Below are 10,820 nucleotides of genomic sequence, written 5' to 3' on the forward strand. Positions count from 1 at the left end.
ACTGACGAGTCCACCGGTAGTCCCGGGACGAAACGCACGTTCTCTTTTCACCTGGCAGCAACAACACTTCCTACACAAATTTGGTATTTCCAAAAAGTAATTTAATAAGATGTCATGTAACGGTACTGGCGGGAAAACCCGCTTTCTTTTCTGAAAAATACACAACGCTTCGCGTCAGTTTAGATATGTGGCGACTATCAACACGTGCAATAATGTGCAATAACGTGCATATTATTACACATGCAAATACCAGGGAGCTAGTCAAAAAACACTAATTGGCTATTACTCTGTTACCTACGTTCAAAGCACTTCAGGCGAATTCTGGAGACACAAGTTGGAATTTAATTAGTGATCGAATTAAATTATATTAGTTAACGGAACGGTTTAACATTATTCATAGACTAATTGTTCTAGGCGAAATAGTTTACTTTGTCTTAATAGAGATTTAATCTCCATAAGAATTTATGAACTCCAATTTTTTCATTTTTCACTATTTAAATACATGCATCTAAAAATATGGAAATAGGAAATAATAATTTTATCTGAGCAAATGAGACCAAGAGCTATTGAAAATTGTTACTATCGTGCTTATTTGAATAATCAGCGTCCAATTATACATTTACGAGAAATCAATATTTGATAATCAGAGCATAATTATTAGTTTATAGTCGTTATTTTATCTCTGATCCTTCCATAATATTTGTAACGTCAAGAGTCAAACGAGTTGTTCATCAGAGAAATGAAATTCTTCGGCAAACAGCTATTTTTCTAAAAATTACATTAATTGTATTATTGAAACTAATACCGACATTATAACCTATTAAAAGAATTTGCTAGCATTGGGATTGATTTATTAATAATACGAAAGAGCATTCAAAATAAAAGTTCGTTATTTTGGTATTTATCGCTATTACAATTTTACTATTATATATTTCTTTAACTGTTTCATGTCAATCTTTTAAACATTCTACTTACCTGCAATGAAATTTCAAAATTTAAATTATTACTTGAAAAAAAATTGTTTAAATACATTTTGTTACATATTATGTATTAGTTAATCCATTTCATAAGCAATACAAATTCATCGTGAATGAAACGTGTAGATTTTTGGTAGACGTAGAAAATTATCATTTTCGACGTATAATTTGGGATAAATACCAGAAGAATTCCCATTTGGAAATTCAATCTCATTTACTCTGAATTCCATCTCCGATGTAAAATCAGTTTGTTCGTGTGTTGGTCGAACAGTAGATACGCAAATGCCTTGCTCTTGTTCCAACTTTGATTAATCTGTCAAAAAGTCACATCTATTTCAAAGATATTCCGACGATAATTTGAAAGGGGATTGACTGTGCAGGCTCATTAGTAATTCACATCCTTCAGGCAAATTTGATAAGAAGAAGAGTGTTTTATTAAAGGAGTACTGATAATCTTATCCTCCCACTAACTATTATTACAGCAGTTTCAAGTACAATTATCTTGATTATTTTTATTCGCAATTAAATTGCTACTTTAAGATTTCTCTTTCATAACTAAATATATACAACTATTATAATTGTTAAAACTAATTAAATAATTACACAATTTCTACCTAAAATTTGATGGACTCATTATCTAGTTTATGAATATTTGTATGTATTTACACATTATAATACCCATAAACATTATAATAGTACGAATTTGTCATATTTTATGTTATATTTAATATGTTAGTTTAGCTAGCAAGTAATATACAAATCAGAACATTTAACAAAAGTGAACTTGTCACTTTTTCTTGCGATAATCATATATCTGGCTTATATCATCTATGTTATATAATAAATCGGAAAACGAGTTGATCGTTTTACAATGATTCGTTGCTGCTTGTACAAATGAAATAGTAAAAGATCGGAAATAGTCTAAGAAAAAATGTAGTATATAGACGACCGACATATATTACGACATTTAAAACTGCACCAAATTAATCAGTAATATACATAGAGTACGTAGGATAAGGATACGTATTATCCTCTTGTTTAACGATGAACGTAATAGTAGGATTGACGGATGGTAAATGACAGTAAAGGATTGTTGTTTATTTTGTATTATTCACTCCTTGTTTGACACTTAGGAAAGTCCTTTTCCATTTCTGAATTTGAATAACTCCAGCGATACGGGAAGCAAGGACAGCAGGACGCAACTATAATTATCAAGCGAATATTTCATGTAAAAAGGAACTTATCCGACGTTCGGTTATGTAATGCAAGTGAACGTGGCTTTTCACGATAAAAGATAAAATCAGCGTTTCACCGATAAGCGATGAATTTATAGATGTTTGAATGAATTTATAATTTATAGACGTTTGAAATATCAAGAAATAATTCTAGTGATAATTTTGTTTTATTTTAATTGCAGATTAAATTAAAATAAAATAGAATTAAAATTAATTATACAAATCGTTGTATAAATATGTGTCGATAGTACTAGGTTAGATATATAGAATTTAATGTATATACGAGAAAAGGCAAGATTTCATACGAATATTTCATACATAGCATATATGGAATTTATTCTTTTACATATATTCTTATTTATATTCTTAATTAAGTATCTTTTGGTATACAAGAAATATCTCATAAATATTATCCTCATATTTAAACAAACATTATGTTGTGAAAGTATTATTAGGACATAAACATATATACGTGTACAATTTGATGGAAATAGTACTTTATAAGCATAACTCTATAAATTGGAAGAACTTGAGTAAAGTTATACGCTTATATATAGAAACATTCAGTAATCCTTGAAAGTGAAACATATTATGTTTGCCTAAATTAGGAACCGGAAATTAAAATCTGGAACAATAGATAATTCATAGAAATTCAATCTACTATTTGGTGGACTTATGTTACGTCCTCGCCGGTTTGGATGATTTTTAGATATGCATAGAAATCGATATTTTGAGCAACTTTTCCCTATATATATAACCGGCGGTCTCATTTAGTTCTCGAGATATTTGCAGGAAACTGTGACAGAATATGCATCGGTATTGTTTGTTGGCCATCGCACGGCGGCTACGATATATGTTTATAGTTTATATAAAGATTAGAATTTGATTTAGATTAAGTTTAGGCGTCCTTTAGGCTCGGTACAGACGAGCGATATTTTATCGTATCGCATCGTTGCCATGCCGCTGTAAGAACAGAGAAACAATGTTCCATTGTCTCACAAAAGAAAAATAAATGTGTATGTATTTCCTTGTTCGACCAACCCGCTGCGGCGATTTGCCCCAAATCGCTCGTCTGCATCGGATCTTAATGTCGTTCGACTGCACCGAGTCTTAATTCGATCGTCGTAAGCGTGAGCACCTCGGAAACCAAGTGAGACCGTTGGTCATATGTATACGAAAAAGTTGTTCAAAATGTTAATTTCTACAACATATCCAAAATTTATCTACCTCGTTGAGGGCGTAACATATTCTCAATATTTTATGTCGGAATTGAAATTTTCATGTTTGTTAAAGAATAGAAATTATTAATGAAAAATGAGATAAATCGTTCCTGCATGGTTGATTAATAAATACATGTTTTGTATTTCGTTTCTCAACACGACGAAAAATTATGCACGAAAACTGCGTTATGCTCGATGTAAATAAAAACTCGTTCGCGAAAACGCAGATTGAGAACCAAACAAATACGTGAACGTTTTATTTTCAATCTTCAAACGTTTTTTGCAGCGACGTGATTTATACGAAAAAAGTCTGCTGCAGTGATAAAGCGCCGTAAATTTGACTGGCTGGCTGAATTTAACGTCTTCCCCAGCGAGTAAAAGCCAGCACAGGCTCGGTGATAAGACGATTCCTCGTCTGGTTTGTGCGTTGAGGAAAGTAATCCTGAGTTATGCGATATTTCTGCACCTCGAAACATGTCTCAGCATGGCCCGGGCCTGGCCTACATTTTCAATGCAACCATTCTGCGAGGATAACGCTTGCGAATGAATAATTTGATACTCATAATTCCATCTGAATAGAATGGGAATAGAAGAAGCATGATGCGATTATTAAACAAAATAGTACCGAAATAAATATACCGTTATCACATTACTTTGATCGTTATTTATATTCTGTAGTTAAATTTTACTTTTTTTCTGTTGTTACATTTAGGTATAACTTCAATTAAAGATTTCCATACTTTGCTTGACAAAAGGTTCTTACATATGTACATAATATTACATGTTGAAATGTCGTATATTTTAACTGCCGATAGAAAATTTGTTTAAAATATTTATTCAAAATATTATGGAATTTGTTGACAGGTAGGAAATTTAATATCGGCGATCGGGCAGTTACATATGGAGACACTGGAAAAATATCTAAATAATAAAAATGGAAAGTTCAGAAGGAATAACGGTTAACAACAAGCAGGTGGAAAGCACACGTAACAATAGATATTATGTACAATATATCGATAAAAAAGTGAGTTAAAACAATTAACTAATTTCTTGTGAAGAAGAAAGAAAAAGAGGAACAAAATATTGACGATCATACAAATACTTCTTGTTATTTGGAAGAATGAAATATTCTGGAGGTATTTTAGTGAGAAAACAATGGAAAATATATAATAAATCCGTTTTATACTGCGATGGAAATTTTCTCAGATATATTAACGGGGCGGTAGGACGCGTATAAATGAGTGATGTTAGTTGAATTTATTACGTAAATGCAAAAAGCAGTGTAAAATAAAATTTTGTTGCGCGAGATCGAAGCTCGATCTACATTTATGGAAAAATGCATTTTCTATAGTCCATACTATGATGGCAGAATATTTAATACACATTCCTATTCAACGTTTTCGCAACTCGCAACAAAATGTTGGACCACGTATACAGTAACATAAATTCAAATAAAAATTACCAAATATTTCACCAAGATACCACACCGAGTCGTAAAAGTTCTGAATTGTATTGTGACATCCAATGTTACAAAGATGTTGAAGATAAAAAATATACAACATAACTATACAACATAAATATACAACATAATACATAATAAAAAATATAAACATTATCTAAAATCGAACTTGTTCGTTTCACATAACAAATACATATATATACATAAGGGGTGCGGAAGAAATATTTTATTTGGAAAAAATATGGGGTAATTATATATAAATGAAATATTTATGTTGATGATGACGACGTTGAAATATGTTATCGGGTGCGGAATTCTGAACAGCTTTTCCCTATATATATATATGATACCGTCGCTCGGCCTTAATTTTCGAGATATTCACAAAAATATTATATTTATATTCGAAATTATATATACATCATATCTTTAACGTTTGGGACATTTGTATCAACTTGTGTCAACTTTGCGTTAGGTATACGGGAATAGAGATTAGTTATGAAATTAAGTCAGATTTGAGTTACAGAAGAAATTTTACTTATCAATTATCATTAAATCCGAAAAATGAACTGTTACATTGAGAAATGCGCGTATTCAAGTATCATAATATTATAGGATTTACAGGAGTACAGAATATGCTAATAGCGGTTTCTTGACAAGTGGATACGTAAAAGAGATACGAGGATCACTTTTGTTTTTTTTAATGGAATCATGCGTTCTTTAAAATACATTAGTCGATCCATTTCTGTATTCTCTACAAGAAAGTATTAACCTATGTATGCCGAAAAACTACTAGTTTAGCAGATATTTTGACTTTAATTTGTCATTTTTAATATGTGTTTTTCCCTGTCTTTCATATTTCTTCAATTCTTCGATTCTGATCGATTAGAGAAAAATAAAGTGCCACAAATTCTCAACATCAATCTTCCTCTTCGAAACTATTCCGAAATAGAGCCAAAATTCATTTTCCGAACACAGTCAAAAGCAGACGTTTTCTACGAAGGGAAATAAAAGATCTAAGATTGTCCATGAAATGGAAACGAATCCCGTAATACTCGGAGGACCAAAGGAGCGACGACACGGTCGAACAATTGGTGGACTCGGAACTACTAAGGGAAGTGGACGAGAAACGCAAGGAATCAGCGCAGCAGCGAGCGGGCTGCGTTTAATGAAAGAAGCGCGTTAATTAACAGTCGCTCCCGATCACGATATAGAGGCCGTACTATAAAGATAACAGTATATGCCAGTGCAAGGAGGTGCTTCTCTCTCTCTCTTTCTCTTTCTCTATGCTGGGTAAATGGGAAGCAACTATGCAAGCTTGTCGTTGAAGTAGTCACGGCACCATATCCAACGACAAAGTCCTGCGACACCATCGGGTCTGGGATGTCGGTTGTTGTTGTTATCTCGAGCTGTTTCCTGGTAATTGTCTTCCCTCTTAGTGGTACGAACCGCGGTGGCTTGTTATCTAGTGAATAATTCAATAAACTGCCGCATGGAGTTTGTAAAGCGAAAATTTCATGGTTTAAGGGTGAAAAACAATGAGACCATCCTTTCAAAGACGTGGACGTCATTAAATCCTGGATCAAACCCTGAGCCACAAACTTAAACACGTTTTACGACTAACTTTCTGTTATCCGTTTATTCCAATTTTCTTTCAACATTCACCTACTCGTCGTATTTCTTCTTTGCTCTATGGTTTGTTTTCGATTACTGCGTTTAGACTTCGAGCGCGATCCAGGCTTAGCTTCTCACACGATCAAGTCTCAGATATTTTTATGTTCCGAAACTGTGTGAATCCCATACAGTGTGATTTTTTGTAGATCGAGATTGTACTTTCAGGAAAATTATATACACATATATATGTATATTGTAAAGTTTAATGAATAAAAGCATTAACACAGACTAAGACTTGACCTTTTTTCTGCAAAATTCTCTATCAACTCCTAGTAATCGCAATTCTGTTTTTGTTTAGCGTAAATTTCGAGTATAATCGACATCTGCTGCAATACATTGTAAGCTGGGATTGAAAAGAGATGTATATCTAAAAAACTAAAGCGTTTATTTTCAATAGGTAAATGATGGGAAGATATACTTTTATAGAGAAGTAATACACGAAAAGAAAAAAAAGATCAAGTCCGTAATCGCGACAAGTTTATTCGACGAGGGATGTGAATACACTATATAATCGTTCGTCACTTTGTTGTTTCTTTGTTATTCATACATGCATTTCCCAAGAGTAGAAAGAGGTTTATAATATTAGGTTGCGTTTCTTTCGTTTCTCAAACGTTTCTTTCGTTTTATAAGGAAACAATAGATGCACAACATTCTTTGTTTTATATTGTTTTATTAAATTTGGTATGCTCCATTTTATTCTATCGAAATACATGTACTGGATCATACAAAATTCAGTAAAATAATATAAAACAAAAGTGTGCATTCATTATTTCTTATAAAACGTGAGAAACTTTTGTGAAAACCTAGTACATAGTATTACATACCATGTCGCTAGTTGGAGCTAACTAGATATGTATATAGTATGTAGTAATATATAATATATATACACAAAGTTTAGCATGTAACTGAAACCTCTTCGGTTACTGCGCAAGTAATGATTTTAATGAAACATGCGTCAAATAAAAATTGGCTGGTTTCGAGAGAAACATAATTTGACGTTTTTAAAAGAGGATGAGCAGAGGATATATAGAGATCAAGTTTATCTTTTTAAAAAAAACTACAATATATATCCTTTTGCACATATCAACTTTTCGGAACATTCTATGTCGATAAGTAATAAGGTACAATATCAAAAAGATCAATAACTCTCGAGATATTTTAAATTGAAAAGTAAGATACTTCATATAAAAATTTGAAATATCTTATGAATTATTGATTTTGTTGACGTTGCATCTTTATGCTTTGTAAGACAGAATGTTTCGAGGAACAGATCTGTCATAGAAAATAACAAAAGATTTGTATGAAAAAAGTTAATTTGTACAATTTTTTATAAAAAGGATGAAGTTTCTGCTTTTTTAAGAGATCGGTATATTTATTATTATGCAACAACCCTTTTGAATATTTTGCATAATTTACTGTTTCGGTACAATGTCAATAAAATTCATAATTCCTGAGATATTTCAGATTTTTATATACAATATTTCACTTTTTAGTTTAAAATATCTTACGAGTTGTTGATTTCTTTAATATTATACCTGAATACCTTTTGACGTAAAATGTTCGGAAGAATATATGTCGGAGATGAAAGGAAAACCGGAGCCTTCTCTTTGCAATTTTGAGAAAGTCTTCTAATGCTTTAGCCTAGATTTTATCATAGCTGTAATTAAGCAATTGTTGTCATTTGTAATTGTTTGATATTTGTGATAGCGAAAGTGGGTTCGAACAACTGGTCGCCGAACGTAGCCACGGTCACGGAATAAACGTTTTGCCCGACGAAGGTGTGGATCGGTTGTATTGTTCTCCCTAGAAATCGCATAGAATTGTACTTTGGAGATGTCGATATAATGGGACACACGTTGTATTAGGAATCAAACTCCAGACAGAAACCGCCTAGCAATGGCGTTTGGATCTTTCTCGATGCTTCCAAAGAGTATACAACAAACTTTTGGCAGAAACTGCCTAGCAACGGCGATTGGAACCTTCTCGATGCCTCTAGCGAGCATATAACAAACAAATGCAGTCGTATAGCGAAAAAAGATTTTCATCAGATATTCATTCGTGTGATCGCCTTGGAAAGTGATACATCGAGCAGTTTACCGAGTGTCTCAGCAATCGTATTTTTGTGTTTAAAATTATTCTACGCATAGAAAAGAGTTATCCCGTTGACCGCGGATTCCCAGACAGAAACCGCCTAGCAATGGCGTTTGGATCTTTCTCGATGCTTCCAAAGAGTATACAACAAACTTTTGGCAGAAACTGCCTAGCAACGGCGATTGGAACCTTCTCGATGCCTCTAGCGAGCATATAACAAACAAATGCAGTCGTATAGCGAAAAAAGATTTTCATCAGATATTCATTCGTGTGATCGCCTTGGAAAGTGATACATCGAGCAGTTTACCGAGTGTCTCAGCAATCGTATTTTTGTGTTTAAAATTATTCTACGCATAGAAAAGAGTTATCCCGTTGACCGTGGATTCGTTTGAACCCAGGAACATTGTTAATAGTGTTAATTAAATTCATTATTCGTAAAACATATTAATCGTTAATCTCATTATTCGTTAAATTTATTATTCGTAAGACATATTATTCGTTATTCTTATTGTTCGTTAAACTTATTATTCTTTAATCTAATCATTAGTTAAACTTATCGTTTGTTAATCTTATCATTCATTAAACTCAATATTCATAATATTTTGTAAAATCTTGTATATTCGCGTAAATATAATCTCTGTCTCCTAAAACGATGGCTAACTCAAACGAAGAATCGTTACGTGCCTTAAATTCTAATGTTAACCTGACATATATAAAAAAGAGATTGTAGTTCCATTTAAAAAAGCAAATGCAATCTACAAAAGAATCTATAAATCCTGTAAAAGAAGATAATTGTGTCTCCTTAGAAACCATTCAACTTCTATCTGAAACATATTTCAGTAATATCATTACTTATGCAATAATTAAAGTGGTTCCAGTTACATACTTTGCTCTGTACAAGGCTTAAAAAAATTATTTGTCGTGGCTTTGGTAGACGATTCTACAGCTTCGGATCGGTGGAGATCTGTTTAAAAAAGTGGAACGCAAAATTGACCTTGAGCCCTATACGGCCAAATTTTGGCAATTGAGATGATTACTGCTACAAGAACAGCTCTTATCCTAAAAGGTGGTTTGCCTTCTAACTTTCCTAACATCCAGCGACAAAATTTTTCTCGAACAACATAATATATCTTATGAAGTTCTTGCATGAACAACATAATATATCTTATGAAGTTCTTGCATGCACTTCACGTATTATTCTTTTCACAATCCCTACTAATCTCGGATAATCTATTTTTTGTAAACATACCAATAGGCACATACGTGACACGAACAATAACTTGCTCTTTTTTTCGCCAAAGGATACGAGGGCCGTCAAGTGAGAAATTGGTGTAACAATAGTGGATCGTCGAACTTTTTGGAAATCATAACTATGTAAAACTACTCTTCGGCGCTGCGATCTTCCATTAATTCTTGCCAATTGTATATACATGTCGGAGATGAAAGAACATCGGGATTTCCCGTCCGAAATGTTGGGAAAACCCCCAATACCCTAGTCCAAACTTTTACTATAGCTACACTTAAGTAATGAAACTGAGAAATAGTTCTAATGTTCCAATCTGGCTTTATGACGATGGGTTCATGTTCAAGGTGACATAGCGGGTCACTAGACGTAGCCACGGTCACGGGAGGGACGTGTACTTGACAGAGGTATGGAATGATTATATGGCTCTTCTTAAAAACAAAGATTGACTCGAGAAGTGGAGACAGAAATATATAAGGGCAGTTTCATTTGGATTACGGGTTAGTTAGATAGTCCTTGGACGAATTGCTGATTGAGTTATCGAGAAAGTTACCCAAATCGTGTATTACGTTTGCACTCGTTATCCCGTGGACCGTGGATTCGTTATCGAACCTGAATTCGTTGTCACCATCATCTCGACTATTCTATTGCCGCTATTACTCATAGCCTCTTGTAGTGTCCACATGTAGCGATAAACATTAGCTACATTCGCGACGGTAAAGTAAGTAAAGGTTCATCGAACGCCCTAAATTCCAACCTGACTCCGACATATACATATTACATATATACCACAGACTGAAGAATAATTCACATTAGATTCACATAGAGAATAATTCATATTACTGCATCCATTATATTATGTTATGTTATTTAATTAATTAATTTATTTAGTTCCAGTTTACTTTTCAATTTATTTACTTTGAT

The sequence above is a fragment of the Bombus impatiens genome, unplaced genomic scaffold, assembly GCF_000188095.3.
Source record: "Bombus impatiens unplaced genomic scaffold, BIMP_2.2 scf_0460, whole genome shotgun sequence".
In the NCBI taxonomy this organism is placed as follows: Eukaryota; Metazoa; Arthropoda; class Insecta; order Hymenoptera; family Apidae; genus Bombus; species Bombus impatiens.